This window comes from Patiria miniata, unplaced genomic scaffold, assembly GCF_015706575.1.
Source record: "Patiria miniata isolate m_02_andy unplaced genomic scaffold, ASM1570657v1 HiC_scaffold_19, whole genome shotgun sequence".
Lineage (NCBI taxonomy): Eukaryota > Metazoa > Echinodermata > Asteroidea > Valvatida > Asterinidae > Patiria > Patiria miniata.
In genome coordinates this window covers 2,812,032-2,830,175 of record NW_024037057.1, presented here as the reverse complement: position 1 = coordinate 2,830,175, position 18,144 = coordinate 2,812,032, and the positions used below count along the sequence as shown (strand labels likewise).

Sequence of the window (18,144 nt, the reverse complement as noted above, 5' to 3'; positions counted from 1 at the left end):
AAATGCCTGTGTTTGTTTTTCCAAAACAAGAAAAATCCTGAATTCAGGCTATGGGCTCCGTGCACAAGTAACCCTTTAACGGCCAGAGAAGAAGAGTTGGGGGAGACCTAGACTTTTTCCCCGGTCCATCCACTGCGGACTTTCAAATGTATCCAAAGTTATTGGGGAGCAGGGATTAGTCTAGGAGACCATCGAAAGAGAATTTTAAACGCCGACAACGCCCGACGCTCACGTGAAGACGCTGTGGCTAATAGCCTTGGCACATTCAGGAAGTTGTGCATATACATTGTACTTGTGCGCAAACCAGAACAGTATGCACACGCCTTGTGTCCCGTCCACGGGAGTGGTAAAAAAACACCCTCTTTTGCTGACGCACTGAGCCAATAGCCTGAAAATTGGCATGCCTGATACATGTACTTGTTTCTGTCACATTAAAGGCGTGATATGTTTGCACTCTTAATCAACCCTCCAGATGGCTTGACTTTGTTTTTCCACATTTTTCTGCACGTACCAGTGGTCATTATTCTGCCGACACCAATGACGATAGTCTTTTTCCCATTTTCTGTGTTTTTTTCCTAATGTGTATTGATAACAATTAGGTACCTGGCTTTTTACACCTTTTCTTTTTTCTAAATGTGATATGACCCATCATCCTTACCTTGGATTGTGTGGAGGACCTTGTTGGTTCACCATGTCAATAGCGACAGGTAGATGTCTGGACTGGGCGTACTCTGTCAGCGCACTGATTGGGTTCTTGTTGATTGCACCGAACATCTCACTGCTCATTGTGGCACCTGCTGAATTCTGGGAAGACCCTGATGCATTCTGGGATTGCCCTGCTGCACTGTGGGACGGCAATGCAGCCTGACTGTCGTTAGTGCCGTGGGAGCTCTGGGTGAAAGGCTGCGGGCCGGCTAAGCTGTTGGTACCCATTCGCCATCCAGAGGTCCGCTGCATCAACTCTTGGGGGTTTGGGGGTAAACCCTGGGGCACGTCGGACGGGATGCCATTTCTGATTTCCTCTTTCCCTGCTGGAGACAGCCGCCACACAGGTGGTGCCTCCTTCACCCGTTCAAGGAGCTTGCTCCGGAACATGGTGTAAATGGTCCGGTTGACATCTCGTGATGCTTTGCATCCGATGGCCTTGGCAATTTCCATCGTTTCGAATGGCTCTCCGCTGGACATCGCCTGGAGAATTTGATTAGCCTGTTCACTGTTTAATGACTGAGAGCTGTTTCTGCTCTCGTAAGAATTTGAGGGACTTGGTAGTTGATCTTGGTAGGGTTCAAACTCGTTGCTGTTATTTGGTGGCAGTGGTGGGATACTCCAGTTGGAAGAAGAAGACTCCTGTTGCCGAGTGTCTTGGCTTGCATTCATCCATTCTCCACCGTTGTAAGGATTCCCTGGGTGATTACCCTCTGGTCTCTGATTCCCTTGGAACTGTCCACCATGACCCTGAAGTAGCATAGCTGGCGGTGGAGGCGGCCCCTGGAACTGCCGGGATTGCCCGTCGTTTTTCGCTGGTCCTTGGTTTCTTGGGCTGCTGCGCTGGGGTGGCTGATACTGCCACTGCTGCTGCTGTGGCAAATATTGCGACTGAAACTGATTTCTTTGCGTGGGGGGAGGACCTTCAGGGGCCCGCCTTGGGATTTCGGGAATCGCTGCTGCGTTTGGTGTTTCTGGTGGTTGGATTGGTCACCGTTCTGCATGGTTTGCCGTCCGTATGGCGTCACAACCCATAGAGGCGGAGACTCTGAGACCTTCCGGACCAGGGCTTGCTTCTGCATCCCGAAAAGTGTTGGGTTGATGTCCTTCTTGGAGCGTAGACCCACAAGTTTAGCCAGATCGTTTGAGTGGATGGACTCAGTCATGGTGCACAGGGTTGCTAGGAGTCTATAGCTCAGGCTATTTCGGTTCTCTGGTTGAGCTACGGAGGGCTTGAGGAACTCGATGGCTTCTGCCACTGTCGGGATGTTGGGGATGCCATTTCGTGCCATGTCAGACTGGTCCAAATTCTCTGTGTCGTCATTGGAGCTCAGGGAGCAAGGAGCTGGGCTGTCTTGTGGATCCCCACTACCAGATGCACAATGAGAGTCACCAGAGTTTCCCCTCATCTCCTGCATCACCTCCATTTCCGCAATGGAATCTCTCGGTGAGGAAGTGGCAGCAGGTGTCTCCCCATACTGGAGAGGGCCCTGGGGACTGTCCCTCATGGGGGAGTTTTTATATTGCACCATTCTCTCATTTTGAGGGTAATTGTACCGGTCTGGTTGGCCCTGCATTGGGACCTCGCTAGGGTGCCCGTTGTAGCTCCCGTCCATTTCCTGCGAATCGGCGACGTCCTTCGTGTCACCATCACCGATGTATTCCAAGCTGGGCATCTCTTCAGAGCTGAGGCTCAACTTGCGTTCCTCGGAACCCTCGGGCTCCACTGCACTGGCCTGGCCATGCAAAGGCGAACTCTGACCTTTGACCTGTGACTCGTGACCCAGCGTGACCTCATGTTTCAGCCCCCACTTGGGCGGGGATTCTGACACCTTCACTACGGTCCCTTGTTGAAACAGCTTGTACAGCGTGCGGTTGATCTGCTTGCGGGTGCGCAGACCAACAGAGTGCGCGATGGCCAGGGTCTCCATAGGTCCGTTGTTGTCGCGCAGGGTCCCGACCACCTGCTCTCTCAGGTCATTACTGTGGGCGGCCATCTTGGCTCTCACAGGCCCCTAGTACAGAAAAACAAAACAATATTACAACAATTAAACAAAGGCTACAGTAAATATTGCGCACAGGAAAGGTAAATTTATGTAACATGTACAATTGTACATGCTAGTTTGCAGCAGTAGGCCTATTGAGCATTAAAACAACTTTTGTATTGTAAAATACAGCAGATTCTAAGTGCATGTAACAGACCACAAATCGATAGGTATTAAACACTTTGTTTAAGACCGGTTGGAGTCTGGATGCTGATAATTACCCTCGCCTTCAGCTCGGGCAATTATCAGCATCCAGACTCCAACTGATCTTAAACAGAGTGTTTAAAACCTCCCAAGCACATAGTGATTCCCTTTAATAGTGAATTTACTTCCACCTGCTTGATAAATTGATGAGGGGCATTTTGAAGAGAAAAAAAAGAGGCTGCATGGTTTGTCTAGTCAGTTTGTCTAGCCAGTGAGGCTCATGTGAAAAAAGGAAAATTGTATATGACCTGTCACCACAAAATGAGTCAGAAATTGCCATTTGCAGTACAGCTGGCAAAGCCAAACAAAATTTGAAGGGTTGGTCATTTTTGTTTTTATGTGAACCTCAATCTGTATAAGTCCTGTTCTACCTTTCCAATATTTTTTTGTTCTTTCAAACATCTTTAAGAACCTATTTTCATCCTGTTTTATTAGTTGACTGTTTACTTACTGTAATACAAAAGTGGGATTTTTAAAGGTAGAGTACATGTACATATACATCATTTGCAGCTATCCAAAAAGTAACTGACGAAAGTATTGTCGAAATGCATACTTGGTTTAAAGATAGTAATGGCAGTAATCTCCCTGTGAAATTATTCGTGCTGGCATGCTCTGATCACTGAGCACAGCCAGAGATCAGGAGTATTGAATTTTGCGGAGGGAGGAAAACAAGAGAGCCCAGAGAAAAACCCTCATGGCACAGGAGAGAATTAACGGACAACGGTACTCACATATGGTCCAAGCCTAGCCGGGAATCGAACCCATGCCACGTTGGTGAGAGGCAAGTGCTTTTTAACACTAGCTACCCATGCCACCCCAATTCTTAAAAAGTCTGACTTTCTGCTAATTTTGAGGTGACGGAACACTTTAATATTGCAATGTACATGTACTAAACATGATAATTTGTACAATGTATTCATCCATACATGTACATGTACTTGTACATACGAGATCCTGTATGTGTGTGTGTGTGTGTGTGTAAGTCAAGTTGTATTCCAAGATGTGGAAAAAGCAATACATTTTAATTGTAAATGTAATTTGTGTCAGTCGATGCTAATGTTAATGCACACAGCGTACAGCCGGCATCCATTTAAGATTTCATGTGTGCAAGATACCGTGAAATTCGTTTTGGTTCTTCAGAGCTTGTTTTAGATAAAGGTATCCTAAGCAACATGAGTCTTAATGCATCTCAAAGGCTTAAAGGGAATATAAATCATTTGCTTTTGCTGTAATTTTCGGAAATGGATGGAATTGGGGGGTTGGAAATATATAGCAAATATAGTTACACTGACTTTTTTGAGGTTTTGGGTTCGAAAATGCTATAAAAACCAAGAAAAACAATCATTTTCCTGTAGTCTGCTTCCCTGACTCCATATAAGAAGAAACAGAGCAGTTTACATACATTTGGGAATTGTAAGGTCAGGGAACCAGTCTAGCTGGCTTGTACCCGTTCATAGGTGTGTAATCGATTGCAAACAAGTGCTATGGTCAATTGGGGCAAGTATTTGAGAAAAAAAACCCAGTTTTTTCCAACGCTGGTCGGCCGACCAGCGTTGGGAATTGATACAAAAATACCACTTTTCTTGAAAATGACAGTATACCAGGTGCCATGATTTTACAGGATGCTTTACACTGTCATCGAGCAAGGTATTTCAAAATGATTTGGTAGTTTTATTTTTTGATGTTTGCAAATGTTGTATTTTCCCTTTAAGTGTAAACACAACTACAGTGCACTATTATACAAATATTGAATGCTTCGAGTGGTGTAGTAAAACTAGCCTCCCGAGGTGATCCATGGACATTCTATTTTCCCGAGGCGAAGCCGAGGGAAAATAGAATGCTCCATGGATCACCGAGGGAGGCTAGTTTTACTTCACCACGAGATAAAGCATTCAATATTTGTTTTATTACACTTCACCAACAGATTCTGCTTGGTTTTAAGATTTTAAATCATTTAAATCTGAACACAGTTGAAATAGACTTCAATTTCAATACAAAATTGGTGGAAAATGTATTTCTCTCTTCCAAACTACCCCTTCACGAAATGTTTGAACCCAACTCTGTGGCGCGCTCTCTTTGGAACAAAACGCGCTACGCACAATGCGCAACGCGCACACCAGCAGCATTTGCACACAAATACCTCGCCGTGGAAATAGTACTTTGGTTGCTAATGGTATAGTACTTTGGTTGCTATGGGCATAGTACTTTTGGCCGTGTACAGAAAGATAGCAAAAATAGAAAGTATCATGTGACTTGCTCTCGGCCAATCAAGACACAGAATCTGTGGGTGAGGTGTTATAAACTCATACGTACATGCACTGTATAGAACATCATGAAAAATTAATAGCATTAGTAATAGATGTTCCTGAACATGCTGAATGGCACATGATCTTAGTGAAAGCATCAGTGACTATAGAGTTTTCAAAGAAGATACATGTACATACATGGAAATGTAGTTTGTTAATGTATGTTGCTATTAATGTTGTGAATTCAGGCGGAAACACAGAATTTGCTTGGGTATAGTACGGTACATGTACATACATGTATGTTAAAAATTAGTGCCGCAAAAGGATTTTTTGATAAGTTTCTGAATGCTACTTTAAAGGGAAAGTACATCATTGGTTTTTGCTGTAATTTTTAAAAAATGAACTATTTGAGGGGTAAGAATATATGAAAGCAAATAATGTTACACTGTCATGTTTTAAGTTTTGTGTTCGAAAATGCTGGAAAAACCAAGAAAAACAAAAATATTCAAGTAGTCTGGTTCCCTGACTCCACTAAAGATGAAATGGATCAATTTATAGATGCCGGATAATTGTAAGGTAAGGGAACCAGTCTAGCTGGCCTGCACCCGTTCATGAACATGTAACCAATAGCAAACAAAATTTGGACTGAAAAAAGGGTAATTTGGAGCAGTAGTAGAAAAATAGTTAGGGCTTTCCAACAGTGGTCGGCCGACCAGTATTGGAAATTTATGCAAAATATCACTTTTCTTGAAAATGACTTCACACCAGGTGCCATAATTTTACAGGATGCTTTAGGATGTCATTTTCCAACATCCTAGTAAGGTATTTCGTAAAAATTTGGTAGTTTTGTTTTTCGATATTTGCAAATGTTGTATATTCCCTTTAACTCATACAAGTTTGCCTTTGACATACACGTATCAGAACAAAATGAGTTGGCGCTGACATTTTGAAAGGACGTAAGGAATCATGCGTTCAATTATTCTGGTAAACATGTGTTCAACTGCTCTGGTGCGCGCACTAGTGTGGAACGAACTGAAAACTGACATTAAAATGGCAAAGTACTTTCAAACGTCTGCTTTGGTCATGATAATACCTGTATGAATAACTTTTTTTTTAACTCAGCACCACACTACAGTGAATTGCAGTTTTTTGTTCAAAACCTTTTTCCAGGACAGGGGTTGGGGGGGGGGGGAGTGTTGATATATTTTACACAAAGATGTAATTTTAGCTTCCTTTTCCCCCTTTTCTCCGTCTTTTATTTAATTGATATTTCAATTAACATCTCCTGTGGATGAAATGTTTGTCATTCCTTTTTAACCATTATAAAGTTATTTAACCACTCTTAGATTCTGGAATGTTAACAATGTTGCAAACTTTTTTCCTACATTATGATTTTTGCAATGTTGTCTGTTTAGTAAATTTGTTATCTGTTCTTATTATTGTACATATGTATTTTTTTGTATTTCACAACTGCATTATAAGTGTTTTAACCAGTTCGCGTCGGATGACGTGTTAACACGATCTGGCTGTTTTTATACACAGGCAGGGCTGACGGGTTAAAACGTCAAGCGTACCTCGATGCGCCTCCGGGTGATGTCTAAACACCCTGATCTCTCATTTGCTTTGTACACACACACACAAAGTCCGAGAATTCTGTGGAGGCAGACTGTGTATTCACCTTGAACTGGGCTGCTGTGCATGGCCTATTGCTCTACAATTTACGCTCCATGAGCACATCCTAAGGTGTTGAAAAATATTTTGTTTCGGCAAGAAATATGGTACAAATACTGTTGAAATGACTCTTGCGAATCAATAATTGTGACGTTTGGCTGTACATCAGAAGTTGGCTGCTATATTTTGCCTTTTTCGAAAATTGGAATTTTCGGCAAAAATTATCCCATCCCGAAGTGGTTATATCTAGTGGTAGGAGATATTGGAGATTTCAAAATCTGTTTATAACCTAATTTTTTTTTCCAAACCAAATAACAGTTATCCAATTTCACCAGAAGTTCCCATTCAGCTCACAGTCATGCCAACAAAAAGTGACAAGTAAGGTGCCACATGAAATGCCGTTTGCGATGATTTGGTATGGTGTGCAGGAATGAATGACCACTGGGCCTTCACAAAAGCAGCCCAGAGCTGTGATGTTGAAAAACTGGGCGGAAACTCTCTGATCAGACGAATGGGCTCCATGCGCCGACAAAAGAGGGCGCCCTTTTACCTAGCAACGACGTCCCATGGGCGGGACATTCGCTGGTTGACGCGCACCGTTCCTTGTGTGTGACGCACGTACACCAGGCGATTTGTACTATGTACACGCAGTGGCCGTGCTTCGCAGCAAATGAATTGCAGTCAGGCAAGATGGCGTCGATCGGTCACCCCTAACTGTACCTTCTTTGCCGGTGAGGGGGTACTTGTGAACGGAGCAGATGGGCAAGCTATTCATGAACCGAGAAGACAGCTACCAAGTGAATGCAGTTACCATCAGAGACCATGGAACAAATTGGGGGATGTTCCAGTTGTTGTCTTTAGCTTGTGTCACCCAAAAATTGGAAGGCCTGATTTTTTGAAGGTTGGTTTTGAATATCCGGTTTCCAAAATCGGAACCAAATATTGGAATTCAAACCGAGTTTTAAAAATCCGGACTTTAATCCCACCACTTGTTTTAACCCAGGGCCCCCTGGGAGAACAGTTCATCGGCAACTGATGGGGCTACATTGTACCACAGTAGAAATACAATGTTTAACTAGATTTATGTTTGTGGACAAACACATGGCTGTTTTGGCAAATTGTTGTATTTTTTTGTCATGTTTTAGACTGATGGGACATGATGTGCGGTCGAAGGTTGCACAGTGATCAGAGCCAATAGTTCCTAATAGATAAAAAAACTTATAAACATGCACCTTGAATGTAACGTCACATTTCATGTGGTGACGTCATCATCACATCACTTCAATTTTCATCTATAGCACATCCCGGCTAAGGAACATACCAAGATACAACCAAATCAGACCTATAGTTCTGCAGATATATAGGCCATAGAAAAATGCATTTTTAATGTGACGATACATGATGACAGTCATCAGAAAAAACTTTAACAAAAACAAAGGCTGTTAGTTGATGAAACAGCCAAAATATGACCAAATAAATCTTCGCTGATAAAAAAATATCTTTGCATACAATTCGTTTGTACATGATCTCACATAGCAAAAAACAGTTCAATGTTTACTCTGGACGATGCTACACATGCATGCCTGCAGAGTACACAAATTCAGCTAACGCCATTCATGGTCATGTAAGCTAATCAAGTTTAAGTTGAATTCATAATCAAATTTTATATTCCCATAATGGTGAATCTGCCGCAGGAACACGGTGTGACATTCAAGAATTCACATCCACTGGAGCTCTAATTATCATCAGACATTGTAGAAAACTCGTCAATCCTTTGCCTATAGCTTACTAAAAATGTGAGGGTCCTCAACTGTGGAATTCCTTGGACACTTCTTAAAAAGAGGATTTTTTTCTTAGTTTTACATGTAAATAAAAGGCCAGTTTATGGACAAAGTATCTAAAATGTGTTATGGACAAAGTATCTAAAATGTGTACGAATGTATGTAACCTTCTACACGTATGTACATGTACTTGTGTGTACAATTTACAGTGTATTTCTGGGGGTTTACCCGATGTCCCCCAATACCTACATGTATGTTCCCCACTACCGATGTTCCCCGAAATCCTTAGGATTAGGGTTAGGGTTAGGGTAAGGGCTAGGATTAGGATTAGGGTTATAGGGTAGGGATTTCGGGGAACATCGGTATTGGGGAACATTGGTATTGGGGAACATATAGGTATGCACCCGTATTTCCGTCGTTCTTCGTTTTCTTGTTCTTAACCCATTAGCCCTCATAGCGCCTACCACCGCCCTGCCATTTACTCCTCATACCGCCCAAAACTGCCCCAGCACTATTGATTTATTGATGGAGGAGCAAATACAATGTAATACAATTTAATACGATTGCTAAAGGGTTGATGTACATACAGGGCAAGTAAACAAAAAAGGAAACCCAAATGGCAGGACCAATTATTCAATGAAGTTCTGCATGTAGCACTTTCAAAATCTAGGATATGAAAGCCCAATTCATCAGCTTTCTTTTAGTACAAAAATCATTCAATTCACTCATGTACTTTTTAAGTTACAGAATTTTAAACACAAACACCATTTTAAAGTTCTGTCCACGGATCACACGAAAGGTTAGTGTTCTTTCAGCAAAAATATTTCCTAATTGTTTTTTATATTGCTGAAAGAACACTAACTTTTTTTTTTATCTGTGGACAGAAGTATTAAACTTAAAAAGTACATGAGTGATTTGAATGATTCTTGTCCTAAAAGAAAGCTAATTAATTGGGCTTTCATATCCTAGATTTTGAAGGTGCTACATGCAGAACTTCATTAAAAAAATGGTCCTGACATTGGGCCAAAAAAAATAAGTCTCCGGTTTCTGGTATGCGCGCGCGTCGCCGTAGTCATGCGCGTCGGCAAAATGAAAAAGTTTTTTTTTCAATAAAAGATGATGTCTCAAAACTGCCAAACTCACTGGTTTGACTGGAATCCTGCTGCTGCACAATTTTAACGTGTTTTTAGATGGGGATATGATCGAGAATAAGCTTTATGTGGCCTCTCTGGACTCCCATATATTTTCACTAAGTTTAGTCGGGCACCAATTGCAGTCATCAGCCGACATTTGAAGCAAAAAAAACAGGTAAAAAAAAAAAAAAGCCGCGTCACCGCATCACTTTTTGGGCAAGCTCCATACCAGAAACCGGAGACTATTTTTTTTTGGCCTTGGGTTTCCATTTTTTTTTTTTGGACTCACCCTGTATATCTGCGCTGGTGTTTTTCATGTACATTTTAACCAAACCCAAACAATTTTAATCAATTCAATTGGCAGAAGCAAGGTGTTCCTTACATGACAAGTTTTCTACTTTTTAGGGACCTTGGTTCTCATGAACCTATGGTGGGCATACCATAGGTTTATGCCCGAACAGAAAGTTAAGAAGTAGAAATATAAATGTATAATTTTCAAAGAGGAAATAAAGTATCATGATTCACGAATAAAAACTCTGTCTGAATTTTGTTAAAGGTACAGTCCATCATTTGTAATTTGTGCACTTTGTTCGTTTGAAGCAACAAACATGCTCAAAATCTAAAGAAGGGTGCTGACCAATTACATGTAACCCGATGAAGTTTCAGCTTCAGCTGTATGTTTCGAGAAAAACAGCATTCTAGGATCTCGATTACAAATCAAAAGTTGCTGAATCATGTTCTGAATTTGGCCTGAAATCAGCGTCTGAGACATGTTCTCACTGAGCTGATTGCAGCTATGCGATGTCACGCAACAATCTGACGAATTACATAGCAACCATGCATGCATGTACATCGTGCCAATGCTTGCGCACATTAATAAAATAACGAACTACTAACGAAAATTTCCAATGGTGCATCTAAAGACGCACCGTTGGAAAGGCCTTCTTTCGTTGATTTCTTCAAAATGACAGCTTGCCAGAAAGATTAATTTCACAGGGAGTTAAGTCCCCTTACTATCTTTCAACCAAGTATGTTTTTTTCCAACAATAATTACGTCAGTTACTTTTTGGATAGCTGCAAATAACTGACTGCAGCTTTAAAGATTATCAATGCCCTTTGCTAAATTGCATGTTTCATAAGATCCCCCTTTCCCCCACTTTGGAAACAGGACTGCTAATTTTGGACTTGCGCCGTGTTTTTATTCATGTCGGCCCCACTCATCAGGCACACACGGAGAGCAGCAGGACACATGAGAACAGACGTCGAAATCAAACCTCTCCTGTCTCGTCTTGAAAACGAAAAGAAACTGTTGCGAGGGAAATTCAAGCTGCCCCAGGGCCCGGGCAGGCTGCAGCTCATGAATCAAAAATGTGATCTGTCTCCTGAATAGGCTGTCTGATCTTGAAGGAGTATCGTATGATGCTCACAAAGTGGGGACAAACCAACCCAATAAAGGGCCGAGGATGCATGTTTTGTAGGGGGCTGATGACCGGAACAAGAGGCACTGTACATGTCTTTTTTTGTGAAAGAGGCCAAGCCCGGTCCGGAAGTTTAAAGTTTGTTATGGGTGAAATATGAGCAGACATGTATTCTAGGAGATTTTTTTCTTTTGTTGTGGTCAATCGATTTTACCGGGGACTTTCTAGAATCATTGCTGTTTGTAAATTTGGCACAAGTATTAACTGCGCAAAGGAAATCTTTCTCGGCTTTTATAAAGGGAAGATACAACATTACAAAAAAATGAAAAGATCAAATTTTCACGAAATACCTTACCCGATTGTTAGGGAATGACAATCTAAAGCATCCTGTAAAATCGTGGCTCCTGGTGTGCTGACATTGTCAAGAAAACTTGTATTTTTCCAACGCTGGTCGGCCGACCAGCGTTGGAGAAAACTGGCTTATGTTTAAAAAAATGCTCCTACTTTTTCATATTTAGTTATTCTGCATTTTCTTTGCAATCGATTACATACCTGTGAAGAGGTTACAAGCCTGCCAGACTGATTCTCTGACCTTACAATTTCCCACAGTCTACTAATTGCTCCGTTTCATCTTAAGTGGGTCAGGGAACCAGACTACAAGAAAATGATTGGTTTTCTTAGTTTTTCCATCATCCACAAGCCCAAAACGTGAAACAAGTCAGTTTAACAATATTTGCTTTTACATAATAATTCTCCAAATCCATTTATTTCTGAAAATTGCAGCAAAAGCAAATGTTGTACGTTCCCTTTAAAACCCCTCGGACTTATTTTAAGGAAGAATGAAACTTTTTATTAACCCTAACTCCCTACTTTTGCAATCCTGCAAAATCCTCCAACTGCCTCCATGTAAAAATTGCATACAACCTCAACCCTCCAAAATGTTGTGTTATTTTTTTAATGTGGTCCTTGGAAGGGTAACCACTGCCTGAATCCTGCAAATTCCTACAGCAATCACTGTCAATATGCAAGGCAGAGCCTGTGACATCCTGGAGCAGTGCGGAGGATTTCAAGTGTAATCTAGGCCCAACTGTACGCACGGCTGAGCATAAACAACACAAGGTCTGGCCCAAGATCTTGACACTTTCCCTGACTAAAAAAACGGAAATTGATTTCAAGCATTTCCCTGATTTCAAGAGTGGATGAGAACCTGATAATCGCCTCCCCCCCCCCCCCAAAAAAAAAGAAGCGAGAAAAGTACACCCCCAAGAAAAAAAATCCTGGTTCTTCTCCAACTGCCCTGATGAAACAACAGAAAAACAAGTGACAAGATGTGTCAAACAATGTCAGAATTCCAATATTGGAAAGCCTTGCAAGATCAAGGAAACATACATATGTACAGGTACACATACTGACATACATGTAGCAAGGGTTGTTTCAACTGAATCTTGTTCCTTTTTTCAAAACCAGACTTTCTTGTAAACATTAAAAAAAAATGCCTTCCTTCCTCCTACTCTTAATCGAAGTCGCTGCTCTTTTTAAACACAGATTGTTTACCATTCAAAGTCAACATACGTGTACTTGTGCACAAATGGCTGATTTTAAAGACGGGGAATCACTTCAAATAGGCATGAATGCATTTAAGATACAGGAGATTGTTAAATCTTTAAAACCGTTGTAGCTTAATGATAATAATAATTTAACATACCGGTACTTAAGAAATCACAGAGATGATAAAACAAAAATGTTTGCAAGTGTCAAAGAAAGTAAGACAAGATAAGTTTGCGGTGACACCATGTAAATCAATCCCTTTTGTGAGTATGTGTGGTTCTGAAAAGAACCGGAGGGACTCAACGTTTTGAACAGTATGCTCTGCCCGTCGTCAGGAGAATGAGGGATTCCAACGATGATGCGATGTTATAAGTGTGGGTGCGGTGAGGCGTGAGAGGGAAGCAAACTGGTGAAGCTCGAAACCAGTGAAGCTGAGAAGGATGCAAGTTGACAGAGAGATGCTGGATGATCACTGGAGCGTGTCAGTACACAGTGAGGGGGCAAATGGGGAAGGAGCAAGGTATAGGTGACCAATAGGTGAGAACTGAACCTAAGTTGTCCTAGGGTATAGAAGACCCATCGGACTTGGACTTGAGGATAGGGCGCCAGATGTCGCTGATGTTGAAACCGATGTCTTGGGGAACCACACATACTCACAATTTTAAGAGATTTATTCACATGGTGTTACCGCAAACTTATCTTGTCTTAGTATCTTTCCACCATGCAAACCTTCAAATATCATGTCAAAGAAAGGTTGACAATGTTCTCTTTGCCCCCACCCAATCCTAAAAAGCCCCCCCCCCCCCACCCTCATCCCCCCCAAAGGCTAAACAATGTACGGTAACTATCACTTCAAAGTTACGGGAAAAAAACACAAAAACAACAAAGAACCAAAACACCAACAAATTTACTTTGATGGTCCATCCTGCATGGGTGGAATTGCAATTTGAAATATTCACTTCTCCCTACATGATTCTGTCCAAGATGGAAAAAAAAAATACCGCATGTTAATCAAAATACTCTGTTTGGACTATTGAACCTTATTGTCAATTCGGAATAATGAACCTTCGGACTATTGAACCTTATTTTCGTTTCCGACAATTCTAAAATCTAACCTTCCGATAAATGAACCTTTGGATAAATGAACCTTCCGACTAATGAACCTTCGGACCATTGCATCAAATGTTCGGATTAACGAACCTTATTTCATTTTCGGACTAACGAACTCCCTCTTATGGAAATTTTGTGCATTCGGACTATCGAACCTTTGGACTTAAGAACCTTTGGACCATCAGACCTTCGGACTATCGAGCGGCCCCCATTCTAAAGACGTGGGAATCACTTCAAATAGTCATGAATGTATTTACATGTACGATACAGTAGATTGCAAAATCCTCAAAATCCGTTGTAGCGGCAGGATAATTTAACATACTTAAGAAAATCACAGAGATGATAATACAAAAATGTTTGCAAGTGTCAAAGAAAGGTTGACAATGTTCTCCTTGCCCCCACCCAATCCTAAAAAAGCCCCCTCCCCTCCCCCCAAATGCTAAACAATGTACAGTAACTGTCACTAGGGTTTAAATCTTCAAAGTTACCAACAACAACAAAACAACCAAGAACCAAAACACCAACAAATTTACTTCAATGATCCATCATGGGTGCAATTTCAATTTGAAACATTCACTTCTCCCTGCAAGATTCTGTCCAAGATGAAAAAAAAAAATACCGCATGCTAATCAAAATAGTATTCATGATATTTTCTCCTCATGCAAATCTTCAAATCTCATGTCAAAGAAGGTAAACAAGGTTCTCTTTGTCCCCTCCCAATCCTAATAAAAAAACCCACTCTCATCCCCCCCCCCCCCCCCAAGGCTAAACAATGTACGGTAAATGTCACTAGGGTTTAAATCTTCAAAGTTACCAACAACTAAAGAAAAACAACCAAGAACCAAAACATTAACAAATTTACTTTGATGATCCATCATGGGTGGAATTGCAATTTGAAACATTCACTTCTCCCTACAAGATTCTGTCCAAGACGAAAAAAAATAAAAATACCGCATGCTAATCAAAATAGTATTCATGATATTTTCTCCTCATGCAAATCTTCAAGGTTGACAATGTTCTCTTTGTCCCCTCCCAATCCTAAAAAAAAAAACTACTCTCATCCCCCCCCCCCCAAGGCTTAACAATGTACGGTAACTGTCACTAGGGTTTAAATCTTCAAAGTTACCAATAACTAAAAACAACCAAATACCAAAACATCAACAAGTTTACTTGATGATCCATCATGGGTGGAATTGCAATTTGAAACATTCACTTCTCCCTACAATTTTCTGTCCAAGATGAAAAAAACCCAAATACCGCATGCTAATCAAAATAGTATTCATGATATTTTCTCCTCCAGAAACTGTATTTGTTCATGTAGACAAATTTCTTTAAAAAAAAAAAAATTAGTCTTGCACATGTACACACATTTCCCTTTTTACATACCCGCGACCTTCTCGGACACACATGATGTACATGTACGCCGTACATCACTGATGCAAGATGTCCCGGTTTGACAACACCAGCACCTCCACCAACTGAGTCACCCGCAAACTGCCCGCCACGCAGCCAAGTGACACGGCAGGAATGCGGGGCTGGAATGCCGGGGATGACCCTAGACTCAGGGCACCGGGAGCATGATACTTAAACAGAGAAGAGGAGAGCCTGAGAGAACGAACGATGACGGACTGGGCCAGCTGGTATCTGCTGATCCGTTTCAGCCGGTGTACACACACATGTACACTCGGTGACTTGTCATTTTGACGGTGGCTCGGCATTCGCTGTGGGGATTGGCTCAGTTGCGTGTGTTGTGTCTTCTTTTTCTTTTGTGTACTTTGGCTGTTGGCTGCCATTAGGGAGGGATGTTTGTGTGTGTGCGTGACGTGTTAGCGTTGATGATAGATCATTAGCGTGCGGCCTGGCGTTGGGTATATGAATCAGTGTGACGCACCGTCTTTAAGTACTTTCTCAGGCTACAATTCCCCCTTCCCTATCCCAATAAAGAAGATGCAAAGAACAAAAAAGACAAACAAAATGAAAACATAATGTTCCACCAGTGCATCGATGCTCAGGAGACGTGCAAAAAACAATGCTTGTGTATTGGTGCTGTGTGTACTTGTTCTACATAACCCCCGAGGACAGACACACAAAGGGAGAACAACAGATCCTTTCAGTCCTCGGGCCTTGGGTCTTTTTTTCAAAACCGTCCTCTGTGGTAGGTTCTTGTGCTTAGTCCACTGGAGAGTGTCACACGTTTATTAAAAGGCCAAAGGGAAACACAAAGCATCGTCCTCGGGAGTATAGTAAAACAAAAGTGTCTGTACTTGTTTGCATGGGTGTGTTCATCTATTCAAACCGTGGACGAAAAATACCAGAGAACAAAAGAGAACAATATCGTCCATGATTCCCAGCATACATCCGCGATTGGGGTCGTGTACAAAACCTATGGGAGTCTTCCTAAAAATTAAAGTACAAACAAAAGAGGGACAATAGGACATCCACAATCGATGGTGTGAACAGGACTGTGAGTGCGTGTTTATCGGGTAAATTAAGAACACAAATGTGCAACATCATTGATGAATCGAGGACAGAAACCGAATTGAGGACTCCTCCGTTGGAAAATGTCTACAAAACCAATGGGAACTGTTGCGAGAAAGTTAAGAGTTCAAACAAAGGAAAAGGGAAGAGGAACAAAAGAAAATCCTTGATTTACTCCATAAACAAACGTGCTAGTGTACGAACACAAGGCATGTACCATGAATCATCTGACATCATGGACCCAAAAGCGGGGGCATAAAGGGGACTTAGATTTATGGCCGGAAATATGTATGCGTACGCCAAAATATGTCTGCCGTGTCTGAAGTAAACAACCAGGGTTTTCTCGTCTTTTCTCAGGAACAGGGCGACATTAGGTTAGTTTCCTTTTAACCAGACCTTTGAAACAGGACAAGCAAACAATCTAATACATGACATGTTTAGCGATTTCAGGACGATGTGCCCCTTCAACCTGATGACAAATTCATATGGATGGTCGTCACTGTGAAACTTGAAACAGGGATAACCATTATTATGGGGACAGCAATCCTAGTCAAACACAGTCAAAACATCTAGGGCACTGGAATAATGAGGGTTGTGATTGATGGCCAGTCAACTAAAGTGAGCAATTGGGGCCAACAGGCAATTTGTAGTATTGCTTCCAGTTTTGCCAACCAAACAGTTCTTAGAAAATCAAGTTGACATCTGGAAAGCTATTCGAATCAATTCAGCTCATTAAAGCTGTGCATGTGTACTCCTCAGGGATGTTTGATGGACTGCATTTTGTACACAGCAAGTTTATGGATTACAAAAACTCAAAAAGCAGGGAAACTTTGACAACAGATTGAAAACTTCCCTTAGTTGACAGTGACCCAAAACAAGAAAGAAATTCTAGCAGAGATGAATTTCTAACAGCGAGCATTTGTTCAGGCTTTACCTTTCATGGTAAATTGCTGCGTACATGTGGACAAATGGTGGATGTGCTGTATTTCAAGGTTACAGCTTTTGCTGTAATTTTCAGAAATGGACTTATTTGGGGGTTAGTATTTTATAGCAAGTATCATTCTACTAATTGTTTAAAGTTTTGTGTACACAGATGCTGGAAAAAAAACAAGAGAAAATGCTGTTCTTGTAGTCTGGTTCCCTGACCCTCCACTTCAGATGAAATGGGACAATTTATTGACATCGGGGAATTGTCAGGTCAGGGAACCAGACCAGCTGACTTAAGCCCATTCAAGGGTATGTTAGCGACTGCATGTAAACAAAATGTGGGCTAACTAAATTCAGTAGATTGTGGGTAATATTTGAAAAACATCGTTGGAAAATGATACAAAATTCCACTTTTCTTGAAAATGACAGCATACCAGGTGCAACGATTTCACACATTTCTACACTATTATTCACTTACAGTCAAGTATAAGGCATTTCATAATAATTTTGTACTTTTGTTTTTCAATGTTTGCAACCTCAAGTTGCACTACCTTTAAACCTTTTGCCTCGGCAAAGACGGAAAGCAAAAAAGACGTTCTTCTTCCTAAAAGCATGTAAAGCTCACAAAATGCTTAAAGGGAAAATACAACATTTGCAAACATCAAAAAATAAAACTACCAAATCATTTTGAAATACCTTGCTGGACTGTTAGTGAATGACAGTCTAAAACATCCTGTAAAATCATGGCACCTAGTATACTGTCATTTTCAAGAAAAGTCGTATTTTTGTATCAATTTCCAATGCTGGTCGGCCGACCAGCGTTGGAAAAAACTGGCTTTTTTCCAAATACTGGCCCCCATTGGTCATCGCACTTGTTT

At 41.4% G+C, this 18,144-nt stretch overlaps 1 pseudogene; it reads right to left on the bottom strand.

The window, feature by feature from the left end:
* LOC119726012 overlaps positions 1–15,654 on the bottom strand; it is a 33,692-nt pseudogene extending 18,038 nt beyond the window's left edge.
* Positions 15,655–18,144: the final 2,490 nt, after the last annotated feature.